The sequence below is a fragment of the Maniola jurtina genome, chromosome 1 (genome assembly GCF_905333055.1).
Source record: "Maniola jurtina chromosome 1, ilManJurt1.1, whole genome shotgun sequence".
Classification (NCBI taxonomy): Eukaryota; Metazoa; Arthropoda; class Insecta; order Lepidoptera; family Nymphalidae; genus Maniola; species Maniola jurtina.
In genome coordinates, this window is record NC_060029.1 from 3,746,728 (window position 1) to 3,763,214 (window position 16,487).

Here is a 16,487-nt window from a genome sequence, read left to right on the forward strand (position 1 = left end):
CAAAAATTTGCGTGCTTATTGGCGTAAGTATATACAATTTAAAAGCAAGATCAAGAACTGCCTATCTTAGGTAGATTTTTAGATCTGTGTTAGATAACAAGCCCTCCCCCTCGGTTACCTAAAATGTAAATGCAGAAGCACACAAGCATAACAAAATACTGTAAATTTTAAATTTAAATTGTACTGGGTGAATGACAACTATTTAGTGATATATACTTTCCCACCAGAGCTCCCATCAGAAAAATATTGCAAACCCGAGGAACTCATTTAACTTTAACATGTGCCACAATACTCGTAATGTTACGTAATCATTGGATGATGGCTGGCTAGTAAAAATTTGCTGGATATAAAAACTAAAGTAGCTTAACAAAATGTATTAAAATAATGAGCAGGCCCTCATCACTACTAGATTAGAATGAAAAGCTATAATTTACAGCAATCTTCTACCAATACTGCTGATTTTATCAAAGTCTCTATTTCAGCACTGGTTTCATATTCTCATACTGGAGTTCCCCGAACACCGTCTATCCTTTCCCGTTAGTCTGTCTTATAGCATCGCCATTTTATTGTTCTCGTGATTAGAAAGCCTGTAGTACAGCGTTGAATGCACTCACATATAAATCCCTGGCAATTACCTGGTGCATGTACTTGTACAACGTAGTCTGCTTTAGTTTTGTTAACATCGGAATCAGTTTAACTTATTAGTTTTCTAACGGGGCGGTATAAAAGCTATTAGGCCCTACGAGTTAAGCATGATCATTAAAGTAGGTACTTTTATGATCAAAGGATACGAGACAAGATTGTTATGCTCTAAACCCGTTCACCACTCTATTAAAGGCATATATAGGTTTAAAACTTATTGAAGGATTCTATTCGGTTCTTGACCCGTATTCTCGGATAAACACATTTATTTAAATTATGGCAGTATGATGAACTTTTTCAATATTTTTCCGATAACGTTGGAATCATGCAATTTCATGCACACTTCAGTTTGCCTCACCTAGGTTTATTAAGTACCTACTTGCTGTTATAAATACATAGATGTTTTTAGGGTTCCGTATTTTCATTTACGTGCTCAGAGTTCGACATTGTGAAACTTTGGGAAGTTTTTGTAGTGATTTTTCAAACGCCAAATTTTGATCTAACCTGAATATATTTTAACAAACTTCAACAGGTAAGCCCAAGTATTAAATTGAACAAAAAATTAACTGTTCTAAAACTTGAGTGTAGTTTCATATTTTATGTAGGTACCTATAAAAGCCTTCATGCTTCATGTTAGTTTAGGGATTTATTCAATAACATCAATTGCATCTACCGATACACTGGTTTCAAAGAGTTCACTACAAAAACCAGCATTGTTACCTGCGAAAGTGGCTCATACAATCCGGCGAAGAAATGATAACCCATCGCTCAAACAATCATCACTGGACAAAAGGGCCGAAACAGTTAGACCCCTTGTTGCCGGACCGGGCGTATCATTATGAACCGACAATTTTAGGGAGATCTCAGCCCGTTATAACTTATATAACGTTAACAGAATTTGAGACACATTTCAAGCATTTAATAGTTTAAGAATTATGGGTTTTTCCGTTAGAAAAAAATCATATCGACACGCCAGTCAGTGACAGAGGAAACAGGACAAAAATATTGTGTCATCTAGACAGGTGAATTAATCGACCAATTAATACATGGAGAGAATAATATAAGAAAGCAAAATGATAAGAAAGCTTAGGCATGAGTTGCCTGATAGCTTTGATAGTTCTAATGGTAATAGTTAAAAGAATATCCGGCTGAGTTTCTTGCGGGCTTCTCAGGGCGCAGCACTCGTATCGCCATTACCTAAGCAATAATTAGCAATCAAAAAACAATGTACAATAGTACCTATGTCGAATAAATGGCGTTGACTTTGACTTTGTTGGGCTATGGAGAAATCCTTTAATTGCGTCAAAGTTCGACAAAATGAGAGCTTATAGGTATTTTGCAGAGGAAAAAGTCGTGAGGCAGAAAAGTCCCTAACGCGGTTTTACGGTAAAGAGAGATGTCTTTTCAGGGGTCTACGTGAAATGGTCGGCCGCTAAATCTCAAGCATTTGTGGTGGCCGTAGTTTCTCCCAATTACACCGTCTCTAGCCGGCGATTGGCCGCGCCACGAAGAATCCGGCCTGTCGTGACTGTGATAAAAAAACTGACGCAAATTGCCGATACGCCTCGTGCACACAATTTCATGCTCCGGCTTTTAGAGAACAATTTAGATTCGTCATATTTCCAAACTGATGCGAACACACGAATTTATTTAGACGCGATAGAAATTAGAAAACGTTCCTGAGTCATTTTGATTCGATGCTAATTGCCTCTTGTTATTTTAATGACTACAGCAAATGTCTAAGCAGACGTTAATTAATTTATATTATTTATAAAAAGTATAGACTTAATTATTATGTAGTAGGTAGCTACCAGATTTCTGAAAGCAATAGATTTATTACAAACTACTGTACGCGACAGGTCGACATGGCAATCGGAGTGGGGACACCCCGCAAATCCGCGCTAACCCGGTGTGGGATAGGCCTACAATTACTGTACGTCATTTAAAAGCAGCAGCTGATTGAGAAAAACGTAATATTTTAACCGTCAGAACTGATTTACACTTGTAGGATGTCTATGGACAGTAAAGTTTGGATAAATATGAAAAACATACCTCTTTCATATAATATTATGAATATTGATGAAGTCTCAACAGCAAATCCCCACTCGATTTCAGACGAACCTCTACGATATTTCAAACTTCACATTGATTCAACAATCGTTTATGTCTATCCAATCCAATAGAATAGACGGAAATATGCTCGAAGCTATTTACAAAAAGCTCTATTATATCGAGACATCGATATTTAATATCGATGTTTGAGCGAAGTACGTTAATCGAGTTTTCCGTAGCGCTCCCGGAGGCTGGGAACAAAGAGAAGATCGTCGAGTCATCGCTCTCGGTCCATTTGTCGCGGACATGATAGCTTTTTGTGTTTATTGTATTGCGCTACTACGGCTGATATTGTTAAGCTTAACAGGTCTTCTCAGACCTAGGCGCGTTTGGAACCCTCCTAGGTTTAATTATCACCACAACATCATTGCTTGACAATAAGAAAGTGTTAGTAGGTACGTTGTAATGTATGGAACTGTATGGAACATGGTATTTGCGTGGCGTGAACGTTCGCGTAGACGTAATGCGTGCAGTTATGTCTACGGATTCACGCGTGTCACTACGCACGTGTAACGTGTACGTGCTGCATACGCAATTGGTATGACTCGGCCTTAAGTCAGCAATGATGATAATTTTACTAGCTTACGATTGTGGGCAAATGTGAATAGCAAAAATGGTCAACCCTGTTGAAACAGCGTATATAGGGGATAGCCGATCCTTATCTCTAGCCGATACGTTCCGGCCGGGGGACGCGGCGCGTGACGCGCGTCGATTAGAAATCTCGTCTATGACAATACGACGTGCTGTCGATTGCTGGTCACTAAGCCGAGACTACACGACTACCTCAGCTCTCTACTCTATATGTCTCTATCTCAGCCGATCCCTCAGTCATGAGTCATGAGAATCGCGAGATCGAGTCCAACTTTTTTGACGTGACAACGTCTTATAATTCGATAGAGCCGGCTGCACGCACGAAAAAACATGACTCATGCGGCGTTACCTCGCTCTGAGGCGTTCCATGTAAGGCTTGAAGTGCAAGCGAGAGCGCGGAACGAGCGACAAAGAAGCACAATCGGCCTTTGTTGTCACGTTCAACTATCGTCTGTAAACTGACTTTACAGACAACCAATTTTTTTTTTATGTATGTTTTGCTGGCAACCCTCCGACATGGTTATTGGAGACTTTGTATAGTTTAACACGGCATTTTTTAACCTTATTCTCTTCAGATTGTCATGAAACAGGTTCTTTTGATGTCTCTAGGTATCTCTATCTCAGCTGGTCCCTCAGTCATGAGTCATAAGAATCGTGAGCTGATCGAGTCCAACATTACGGTATGATGTTGCCAAAATCATCCTCAGGCGAGTCATCGGAACATCTTCCGGTATATTCGTCCACAGCTGGACATAAGTCTCTTACAGGAACTTCACATGTCATGGTCTTGCACTGCCTAAATCCAGCGGCTCGTTTGATGTAGTCTGTCCACTTAGTGGGAGCTCATCCAACACTGCGGTTTCCGGTTCGAGGTCGCCATTGTAATACTTTGGGGGCCCAATGTCTATGGTTTTTGAAACTATGTACACAAACATAAATTTTTTTTTCTCTCTCGTTTGGCTTTACACAGATTAGCGAATGTCAAGTTTGTAGTTATTTACATGTTAGGGAAACTATATAAGTATGGATTTCATCTGTGCCGGCGCTCGCCGACACACACGCGGCGCCCCTCTAGAGCGACCCCCCAGTCGGTTCCACTGCCAAAAAACACCAACTAACACAAAATCCCGCCACTTTTAACAAAAAAAAAACACTCCAAAAAGGCACAGCACGCGCGCCAGCAAACGCCAACACAGACGAAGTCCCCATAAAAATATAGAAGTTCTACGATGAAGTTCTTGAATATTTTCACCAACATTTCTAGGAATTCAACAAAAAAGAACTTAAAGTTCAACCCAATTCAAAAAAATAGTGCGATATAATTTTTTCATGCTCTATACTACTAGGTAGGTACTTCTTGCAAACATTATGGTTAGTCTCAACATTGATAATATGTCAGAATCATTTTGACCCAAAGAGGTCCGCGTGAAGTCCAAGCTTTAGAAATCTCGTCTCCGATACGACGTACTGTCGATTGGCGGTCTCTATCAAACCGACTTCAACCGTTCCATTTTCAAACTTTTTTCTTTTTTCTTCAGCTTTTTTGCAGATGCAATCTAACGGCCAGTCGATAAAGAGTAAAAAAGGTCTTAAAGCTCACTCCGATGTTTTATTGTGTGTGCTTGTAATTTTCTTTTTGCAGCTTCTACATTGTAGCTCTACATCTCAATTTTAAACAGGTTGAAGAAAATATTTTTTTTTAGGCAATTGACAAAGTGGTACTGAGAAGCACTTGAAAGTCAGTAATAAAGTAATAACTGTTTTAATTACCTGTATATCGAAGTCAAATTAGTCTAGATAAGTTAGCAGTTAGTTAGTTTAGTTTCAGAAGATTAAAGACTTTTGAAGTTAGTCGAAAATGCCCCTTAAATTGTTGAAGCCATAAGGCATAATGACTATGTTAGTTATAATGTTTAAATTCAAAATAATGTAAATTATAGTTAGCGACGTAAAGCCGATGCCCTTGGTTTTGGTTATTAACGAGTTCAAAGGTCCAAAAAGACAATCATTTCCGCCTTCACGTTATTCCGAGAGTTAGAAAAACAGAATCAGGTATCAAAAATAATTCCCAAAATTTTCTTTACGCAAATAATATAATGCAATGAAAAGCTCTTTTAGTAGTAAAATTAGATATATGCTATTCAAAAAAGATTCCGACGAATTGAGCACCTCCTCCTTTTCGTCGGTTAGTAAAAAAATAAAAATTATATGAAATTCTGTACCTACAGTGAATAATTAGTAAAGGCTGGCTTTTTTTATTAAAACATTTCCAAATGAAAAAAAAAAAACATGTAGAGACTAAGATCTGTAGTGTGTAATCTATTCCTATTTCCTACTTATCAATATCACTTTATATTATGTTTCTACAATCGATTACAATAAAATTATGAAAAGGTATATTTACAGAACAAGTTTATTTTTATTTAGTTTTTCTATGCATCCGGTTGTTTTTTAACTCAGTAGGTACATAAATTAAAAGTTAGTTTTGAACAACAAACAAGTTTAGAACATATTATTAAAAACCTAAAAGTTTTAGAAATCTCAGTGTTATAAACGTAAAAAATTTAAACACGAAAGTATTATTTAAAAGCCAAAAACCGCGCTCCGTCGCGCTTGAGCGGTCAAGCGTGAGAGTCCACCGGACAACAGGAAAAAAGAAACTTATTCACACAATTATAACGAAACCTCAGATGCCTCATCATAAGCAGAACTTAGATATCACACTGTCATCTATAAATATTACCAACTTGTTACCGAAGAAATCATGACGACGAATGGAATATTTTGAAATGTAATTGATATTAGCTACCATGAAATGCCGTTTCTAGATGCAATAGACTCAGAAAAGTAATCCAATGAGAGAAAATAATTTTGCAGGCCATAATATAATATTATAACGCTAAATACAAGAAGAAGAGGCCCATTATATGATTTCGGTACAATCATACAATTCTAGACAGAGTTAGAATTTGTTGAATTTTCCCGTGAAAGCACGGACTTTCTTTCAGTATATAGTAATCTTCGGTACAATACCAACAGCCACAACAATTCAAAAGAGTTTGAAGTAAAAGTCTGTTTGAATAAAATAAAATATTTAATTTAGAGTTTAAAGTCAGATCTACTTATTGTAAAGTTACTGTAAAATTAAAATAGAAAGGGCCTTGAAAGTTTGCACCCTAAATTAATGAGATTAACATCTATGTTCCAATCCATGTATCTAACAATAAGGGTACCATCAACGAAATTATAAATAGTCATTTTCTACGCAAAAGTGCTGGCGAAAGTACTGGTGAATAAACTAAATAAAAATGGGTTGATGCCATCAGTTTAACATATTCCCTAAAGCGTGGTGAGATAATTGGCTCCACCCAGTAAAAACTGGCAGACCAACAAAACTAAATTCAAATGGTACTCGAACTCCAAGGAATAAAGTGGGGATCACGCCAAAGGCAGCTCTGGACCTATCTGTAGCCACTTTTAATGAGACGATAAGATCTCCATAAGGTATTTGGAATATGGTAAGGTATTTCTTTATCACTATATCGGGATGCAGTATAGGAGGTAGCAGGTGTCGACTTGATTAGGGCGAAGTGTTGAAGTTTGTTTATGATCGTGAACTACTCGCCTCCGGTCTTAAATTAAGACGTATATAGATGTGATGGCCTGATGTAGTATCCCAACTAGTAATTCTTGTTACGGTAAAAAAGCAAAATGGTAATTCTAGTTGTAAGTGATAGCTTGAACTAATTATCCACAACATTACAAGAAAGATCGGTACAGGGAACTAGTTAAGCGCGATGGAAGCCTGCAGTAATCTATACTAATAAATAAAATTGAAGTGTCGTGTCTGATTGAACGGGCTAATCTTCGGAATGGCTAAACCTATTTTGACGGGACTTTCACAGACAAGTAGAGGATTAACCATAACCAAGGAGTAACATAGGCTACTTTTTAACCGACTTGAAAATGGAGGAGTTGTGTTTTTCTACCTATGTACACTGATATCTCCGATTCTGAACCGATTTACGTTTTTTTTTAGTTGATAAGGGAACTTTGCGACATTGTTCCGTAAAATAATTTGGATTCCAACTCCTCAATTCTGAAGCTGCAGGGGATCTGACCAATCCACGCGGGCGAAGCTGCGGGCATCATCTAGCTTAGAAATAAAATACTAAAGTTTTAATCAGAGCTAAATTTTATATTTATAAAATGAGGGAGAGGGCAAGGTGCCCATGGGTATCCAGTGAAGCACACTCCATAAAATACTGCATCATCAGGTAACCTTCTATTACACAATTACAGTCAAGAAAGACAAGTTCCATTCTGGCAGATAATTTCCTCCGCATAAATGCAATATTTGTGTCCAGTTATATCAGTGGATCCCACGAAACTATAATATGAGCATATGATTGACATGAACTTATTCAAGAAACAGTTTAAGACAGGAGGGAATTATTAAGTTCTTCAACACTTCGATCCTTAATTTTTACACTATTTAAACTTAGAAAAGTAAAAATTGATAATACAGTCAAATGGTTGATCATAACTTTAGCATTGGTTAGAATCGTCGATCTAAGTATGAAATCGATTGAGATGTTCATTTCATTGTACCTACCAGACAAGGTCATTAACCTTTCCACGTTGTCTCGGACAGATCTAAAGCTGTTGTACTTGAATTTTATGACTAATAGTCAGGTATCTTAACCCTAGACGGAAAATTGTTCTGAGAATGGTTTAGGTCTAGTAAAGTTAATTTTATGGCGTGACTTAGATGGTTTGGACATGTGCCATGCATGAACATAGCAAGGGTTTCCAAAATGTTGCCAATCCTTAAACCAGCCGTTTAGAAAATCCGCGGCAGATTCAAAGCTAATTGAAAATACTAACCTGAAGATCAAGGTGATGAGGAAGTGGAAGAAGGTAATCTGTTAGCGCATCTGATAGAAAAAAAGTACTAGACCAGACCAAGAGCCAAAAAGTGTAGTACTGGATAAAACTTTTTAAAGTTAGAGTCAGTCACAGATTTCAAAATTATCCAAATGCCACAAAATGTATGAAAGCTTGTCTGAAGTATTGAAGATCTGAAGATGAAAAATGTTGACATTTGAGGTTAATACGTTATCAAACACAATATAGTGAGCTAAAAATTTAAGCTTATTTTTAGTAAGTTAAGAATTAAAATAATTGAGACAGCCTTAAAACGCTTAAAATCTTATCGTTCCTATAAGACACTTGAAAGTCTTTAAACAGCTTATGATATAACAGAACTTAAGAGTGCAAGGTATTTATAGATGTAAACTTTTCAACACCCACATACGAGCAAATAAATGATCTTTATCGTTTTTTATCTTTACTTCTTGCTCGTAAATCTCTATGTGAAGCCGTCAAATCAACAGTTTCACACGAGTATTTCGCCATCTCGATAGAGATGTTTTATATCAATTAACAGTCCTAACTTGATGTTTTCTCGCGTTTCAAATCGACCGCCACGATTTGATATCGATTATCCTGTATTTAAAGTTAGCGATGCCTCTGTCTTTTTGATTTTTACTATCGATTTAAAATTGTTATTTGTGGTTCCAACTAATTTGTGTGCTCTACCTGAAACATTTCGCTCATCATATTTTATGTTTAAGTTATTTTCAAAAGACTTACCTACTCCAAAAGTTTAAATATAAAACTATACCTGCCTACAACTACTTTTAGAAAAGACGTAATTAATCTTATAATATACACAACAATTACATCGATATAACTTGTACTTTGAACAAGAGGTTTAACAGCATGAGACGATTTTTTACCGCCAACTGGGTTTTTTGCTAATTTAGCCTTATAATAACAATTGTCATTGAAACTTGTAACTCGCTTGTACCTACCTAACTAAACCTACGTCACAAGTTTCCTTTACTAAGCCTTTTATGGTTAAATTAAATATACTGGGACCTTTTTCTGTTATTTTACATCAGTATGTATAATAAAACGTGCAACTATTTGGCAAAATAAAGCATAATTCATCTCAATTTTCGAAATGTTCAACTACCATAAAGAAATAAAAATTAAACTCGTTTTTACACTCGCAGCAGGTTTTCACAAAAATGGCAAATCATTGGAGGAAACTTTATCAGAACGCGACACATGAAATACAAAAGAACAATGACCCAGATCCGCCAAAGATAACTATTGAAGTGACGCATGTGTGGAATCGATAACAGTAGGTGTACACGTACAGACCGCAGACCTTATCAAACCAATATTTGCCCAAGTAACAGCAACACGCGAAACGCTGCCGTGTGAACAAGCCGGCGACCGGTAACCTCCGCTAATTGTATTAGAACCCTAAGACGCAATCGAAGGGCGAACTCATTCAAACGAAATGTCACATCATGAAGTAAAAAAAAATGTACTACCTATTCACCGGGCAGCAGCTGCACCGAAAGGGAACGACAGATGCGAGCCAACCGACGCTGGTGAAACTGAACCACTGGAAGCACACCGGTCGCCGGCACGTTGCAATCAAACCAGTAAAATTTTCTCCGAAATAGTAGTATGGAAAACTTACCGGTGCCGAGGGTTGCGGAGAAAGCGGCAGCGGCAGCGCTGGCGCACTCACTAAGCACACGTGCACGAACGCCGCGGCCGCACACCTGTCGCGGACTGACTTGCCATTTCCATATTTTATTGTATTTAAGTGCGGGCGAGGCGCGCGCGCAGCCCGACGCGGTGAGGTGGACTGACTGCCGACGCGCACGATACCTGCGCTCACCTGTCCCCTCCCTCCCCTACCATCAGGAACCGGATGGCACTCCAAAACAAAACGGTCAACAAAGGACGTGCCACGAATGTTCGCGCCGCCACCGATCGGATTCACGGCGAAGGGTCGAGGGGCTGCTCGCTGCCGGGGACTCTTGCCGATTATACAACACCTGACTCACGCGCCGAAAACCGAACGCCGGTTGATTTACGACCGGCGCGGGCGCCGCCGCTAGCGCTGACTGCTCAATTCCGATTGTTTCCTCAGCACGAGTAATTGGCACAATGGCTGAAAACGATGACGAGCGCTTACCCGAAAATGCAAATGAGGCAAGCGTTACACAAAAACACAAAGCGATTGTTGACACAGAAACCGTTTGTCAATTGCTGAGTTATACTGAACTGGAAAATAATCACGATTGCTCAACTAATTGTTACCGAGGTACTTGCACACAAACAATCGCGTTACGTGTTGCGTTTGCCCGACTGGACATCCGAGCCGTTTCCCAACCATCCGTAATCCGTACTACGTCCATAGGTATCTGGCATTCTGTTTATTTGTTTGCATTTCCATTTTCCGCGGCGTGGTCTCGATGAGCGTTGGGTGCAGTCACGTCGTTATCAGTTGTATCACATAGTGATATGATATCATCACTTTGGGTGCGATAGCGTTTCCTTTCTTTATAAATACATATACCTATCATTTGTAGATCGAAACTTATCAGAAACCAAGTTGTTACCACTTTGGAATAATTCAGCCACATTTACAAAATATGTATAAGAATTCTACCTGTATCAAACGTTGACTTCCCTGCTGGTAAAAGTAGGAAACAATTCAAATTCAAAATCGAAATATTTTTATTCAATTAAACATTTATTTTATTTAATGAATCGTCAAAATAATCTACCACTGGAATGCCGTTCCCACCGAGAAGAACCAGCAAGAAACTCTACAATACAACAGACAATACTACCTACTACTACAATACAATACTAAATATCTAGTCTACAGCAGACAATATAGGTCTGAGGCTCAAGTTTGGTTTAGCTCTGGTGGGATTTACCTATCACTCTACCAGTGATTCCTATTACGAAGCCACAATTAGCATTCCAGTTTGAGGCCGCGTGAGTCGAAACGGATTAGAGGATTTAGTAAAAACTGTCAGACCACATCCTGGTTAGCCTGCTTCCAATTTACACTGTTTACTTACAATCAGGTAAGTAGCAGTGAAGAGCTGACTTGAGTAATTTGTAGTACAATAAAAAAACAGGTATGTCCGATACAAAAATTTGTAAGGGGAATTAATTGCAGACGGTGTGTCTTTGTGGGATTTCAAAACAAGTAAAAAACTATAGCTGCTGTATATAATACTGGACAATCTCGCCAAGACATGAGCCGCTACACGGAGCAACCTTTGAAACGTGCCGTAAAAGGATGAGACTATGTATCTTTACAAATATCGAATCGAAAACGGATTAATATAGATAGGCTTCACCTCTCCTCGGTTTCCACTTCGTGAAGAATTCTGTCAGTCTTCTTCGTCGTCAGATGCTTCCATCCATGTTAGATAAGTTAAGTTTTTTTCTGAATCGAACAGTAATCGAAAGATTGTTATAGATTTTGAACTTTGAACACAGGTCTATCTTTGAAATGCTTAATAAAAGTATCTCAAAAGTAAAACATATCTTTTGAATTTAAGTCACTTTGTCCATATGATTTTATAGTCAATAGCCGAAACACGTTTATACATAGTTAATAGCCGAAATACGGCAATTCTTAGGAATAACCGAGAAAAAGGCCAAATCTTTGAATTCTGTATAACGATTTTTTGTCCAGTCTAGAAGTGCAGCTCAAACTCAACTTTACCAATTCAGTTTTGAATTCTCTCTCCTCTCTGCTTCGTATAGCTCATTGCTGATTGTCATGGCTCCTGTCCATAAGTCATATTTTTTTATTGTAAGAGTTTTCTTGGGATAATGAATCGGTGGGCTCCCAGATCCTTTCAGTTTGAATATTGACGTTCATATGTATAAGCCGTTACATGAGTTCAATCAAGTATAAGGAGTGTGTACATTTTAATTAGACTGTAACCCCTTTCCCCAAACTAACATTCAAAACAATTGCAAAACCGTCGTAATAGGTTTCATGATAACGTGCGCCCGCGCCGATAGCGCGTCACCGCCGCGATAACACCCGCCCGCTGCAACTGAAATATCCAGCCATTGTACCTACGCGCTGGCAATCTATTTACAATACACTTGAAAGTGAACGTTATCGCGAAATTTCAACTGAAACACAGAGACGTTAATGACGTGTTGTTTAGTAAAGGATTTTTATAGCTAAACAATATGAGGCGTTGGTTCAAATATTTTTCTCTAAACTCTTGCTGAAAAGGGACGAAAAATTAATTTTAAATTAAAGACTTTTACAAACACTATGCTCAAGACTCCAGAAAGGTCGTCGAATACGTAACACTATGTATAGCGCTATTCGAAATCTATTTTTTACACCCGACCCTAAAAGAGGGATGTAATAAGTTTGACGTGTGTATCTATGTATCTGTGTATGTGTGTTTGTGTATCTGTCTGTGGCATCGTAGCTCCTAAACTAATGAACCGATTTTAATTTAGTTTTTTTTGTTTGAAAGGTATGATCGAGAGTGTTCTATAGAGCTATAATCGAAGAAAATTGGTTCAGCCGTCTGAAAGTTATCAGCTCTTTTCTAGTTTTCTTATAGAGGTTTTTTGTATCGAAGGGTTTTAAAATTTTAAGTTATTAATAATATTACCAAAATCGAAGTTTATACGGCTTCACCTAAAATTTTAATGTCATTCGAGATAGATTGTTTATCAAAGAATACATTTTTAGCGTTCCGTATCCGAAGAGTGCCAACAGGACCCTATTAGCTACCTCACTGTCCGTCCATCAGTCTGTCAGCGGGCTGTATCTCATAAACCGTAATACGAAGAGAGTTGAAATTTTCACAGAGTGTGTATTTCTATTGCCGTTATAACAATAAATAATTAAAAACCAAGATGGAGAATTTCAAAATGACTGCCATGCAATTTTTTTTGCAATCTCACCTGGTGGGAAGTGATGATGCAGTCTAAGATCGAAGCGGGCTAACCTGAAAGGGGTTTGGCAGTTTCTATTACACCCATACTTCTTTGGTTTGTACACGGCATTATACCGGAACGCTAAATCGCTTGGCGGCACGGCTTCCTCGGTAGGGTGATAACTAGCCATGGCCGAAGTCTGCCACCAGACCAGACCAGTGATTTAGAAATAATAAAATTCCAAACTCTCCCGGCAATTGAACCCGGGGCCTCCCACTAATCAGACCACAGCGCTTACCACTGCACCATGGAAGTCGTCAAAAAGAAGTTAAAAGTAGGTACATAGTGTTGTATCGTGTTTGATGGCGCAGAACCCTTCGTGCGCGAGTCCGACTCGCACTTGCCGGTTTTTTCTCCATAATGTCAAAACTCATCAGCATCAAGAAATGCGACACTGCGCGGCACCGGATGGGCCGCCGAGTCCCGCCATATCCGACGGGAGTAGGACGCAAAAAACTAATCTAGCCTTTCTTCTCCGGTAAATAATAATCATCATATCCATCAATATTAAGTTGATTTGGTTCAAATTAAATTATAATAAGTGGTTATATGTTGTTACAATATAAATATCATGGGAAGACACTGCCTCCTGAACTGAAACACAGTTTTCACTTCATCAGGAGGCAGGATCTCACACTAAAGTTTGTAAACACTGTTTTGAAAAGTAAATAAAGATTTATTTATTTAAATATATATATATATATATATATATATATATATATATATATATATATGTATATATATATATATACATATATATATATATATATGTATATATATATATATATATATATATATATACCTATAGGTACGGGTCAATTAGTATAGGTATAAATATTGAAGACCGTCGACCATAAAGTGTGGTAATCCCTTCAAAAGACCTAGGTATGTCAAGAAGTGGACCCATTACAATTTAATGAATTAAGAGAGAATAGTACTCATTAAGAGCCTAGCCTAGTGGTTAAAGCGTCCTTCACCTCCTATCCGTGGGTCGGGAGTTAGATCCCGGGCACTTCTAACTTTTCAGAGTTATGTGTGTTGCGATGAAGGAAAACATCGCGAAGAAACCTACATACCTGAGCGTTTTCCATGTTTTTTTTTTTTTTTTTTTTTTTTTTTTTTTTTTTTTTTTTTTAAAAGAATATTAGCCATGTTAAACGACTAATATTCCCCTTTCCTCTCCAACTAAGCGTCAGGCTTGTGCTAGGAGTAGGTACGACAATAGTGCAACGGGCGGGGTTTGAACCGTCGACCTTTCGGTTTTCAGTCCACTCCTTTACCGGTTGAGCTATTGAGGCTCTAAAGTTAAAGTTCTAAAATGTTCTCAAAGGTATGGGCAGTTTGACAATCTGCACTGGAACAGCGTGGCAGACTATGACCTAAAGTTCCTTTTTTTGGTCTCCTTGCAGATTGAAAAGGGTTTTGATGGCTGGAGCACAGATTAAATAGGTAACTAGAGCTCCATTCAAATGAATACATACATCCTAGAGTGAGAATTGTCAGAAGTACATGTCATGATTTTTTTCACCATCATAATAAATTGTATTTCAAACAGCTATATTTGCATTGAATGACACGCCGACGGCGCCTATGATTCATCTCGCGGACTCGAATAAAGATTCTGTATTCATTTGCGTTGATAAGCCGAGATCATTTATCAAGTTATCTTTACTACAATATTTTGAAATTGTTAGTTACTATATTATAGTTTGTCTGTTGATCTGTTTACGTGCAAACCACTAAGTATTGATCCGATTGAGATTTGAGACGAATCTTTCGCATCACAAAAACATGCTCCCGAAAAAATCCTATTACACAATAGAAGACTATGTATCTATACAAATATTGTAAAGAGGTAAAGTGTGTAAGTTTGTTTGTCGGAAGTAATCTCTAAAACAGATCCCTATGAAAATTGTAATAAGCTACCCGTGCGCAGCCGGGGCTGGTCGCTAGTCACACTAATATTATAAAGGCGAAAGTTTGTATGTGTGTGTGTGCGCGTGTGTGTGTGTGTGTGTATGTTTGTTACTCCTTCACGCAAAAACTAATGGACGGATTTGGATGAAATTTGGAATGGAAATAGATAATATCCTGGATTAGCACATAGGCTACTTTTTAACCCGGAAAATCAAAGAGTTCTCACAGGATTTCAAAAAACCTAAATCCACGCGGGCGAAGTCGCGGGCATCGGCAAGTATTATATAAAAGCATGGATTTAACTTGCAGCTCGCTCCAGCAACGCGCCGGACTGCAATAATAATTAGGTATAAATAAGTACTTACATCACAATATTTTGGATTGAATAATATGTGAAAAGAGCAACTGTCGAGTTTCTTACTAGTTCTTTTCGATAGAAAGGGGGTTCAAAGGTAACGATTCAAAAGCACTTGTGAAAGTTAATTAGAATAAAGAAAATTATATTTCTACGTGTGTACAGCTCCAAAATTAATCAATAGGCAGAATCAGAATCAAAAATTTCACAGGGACGAAGTCGATAGCTTGTCGATGTAAAACTTTAAGATTTTTCTAAATATTCTGAGTAGAAAAATTAGAATACGCCTCTTTTTTAAGTTTATACATAAATACATCGTACCTGCACAATTTACCTAGCCGTCTAATCGCTCTTCTAAAGAATTTCAGAGCATCTGATCCTATTAGTTTATTATTTTATTTAGCACTTCGACGTCCGTTAATGTCCAGTTAATATAGGGAGGGTCCATCTCCATGTAAAAAAAAACAGGACACATTTATTTTTTTAACCGCATTTTATAGAGTGGAGACCGCGTTCAAGTGTAGTATGGAGTTGCCTCCAACAGGATATTCTTCTTCCTGCATCGGTCTCTCAACTTTTTTTTTTCTCTCTCGTCTGGCTTTACAAAGATTAGCCAATGACAAGTTTGTAGTTATTTGTAACAAGTTAGTTAAACTATACAAGTATGGACCCCGTCTGTGCCGGTGCTCGCTGACATACGCAAGGCACCCCCTTAGAGCGCTTTCCAGTCAGTTTATAAAAAAAAACACTCCAAAAAGGCAGAGCACGCCCGCCAGCTAACACCAACACAGACGAAGTCTCCCTCAACTTTGAGGATTGTAGTTCCCCTTTGACATTTTCTTTACAATCCCCCACAATAATTATTGTGAAGCATTACAACAAAATAGAACAACGATATAAAGAGGGTGGCGGGAAGAGGCTGAATGAGGAGAGTAGACCGAGTGTAGAGGTAAATATTATAGAAGTAAAACTTCTACAAATCACATAAACTTTTACAAATGCT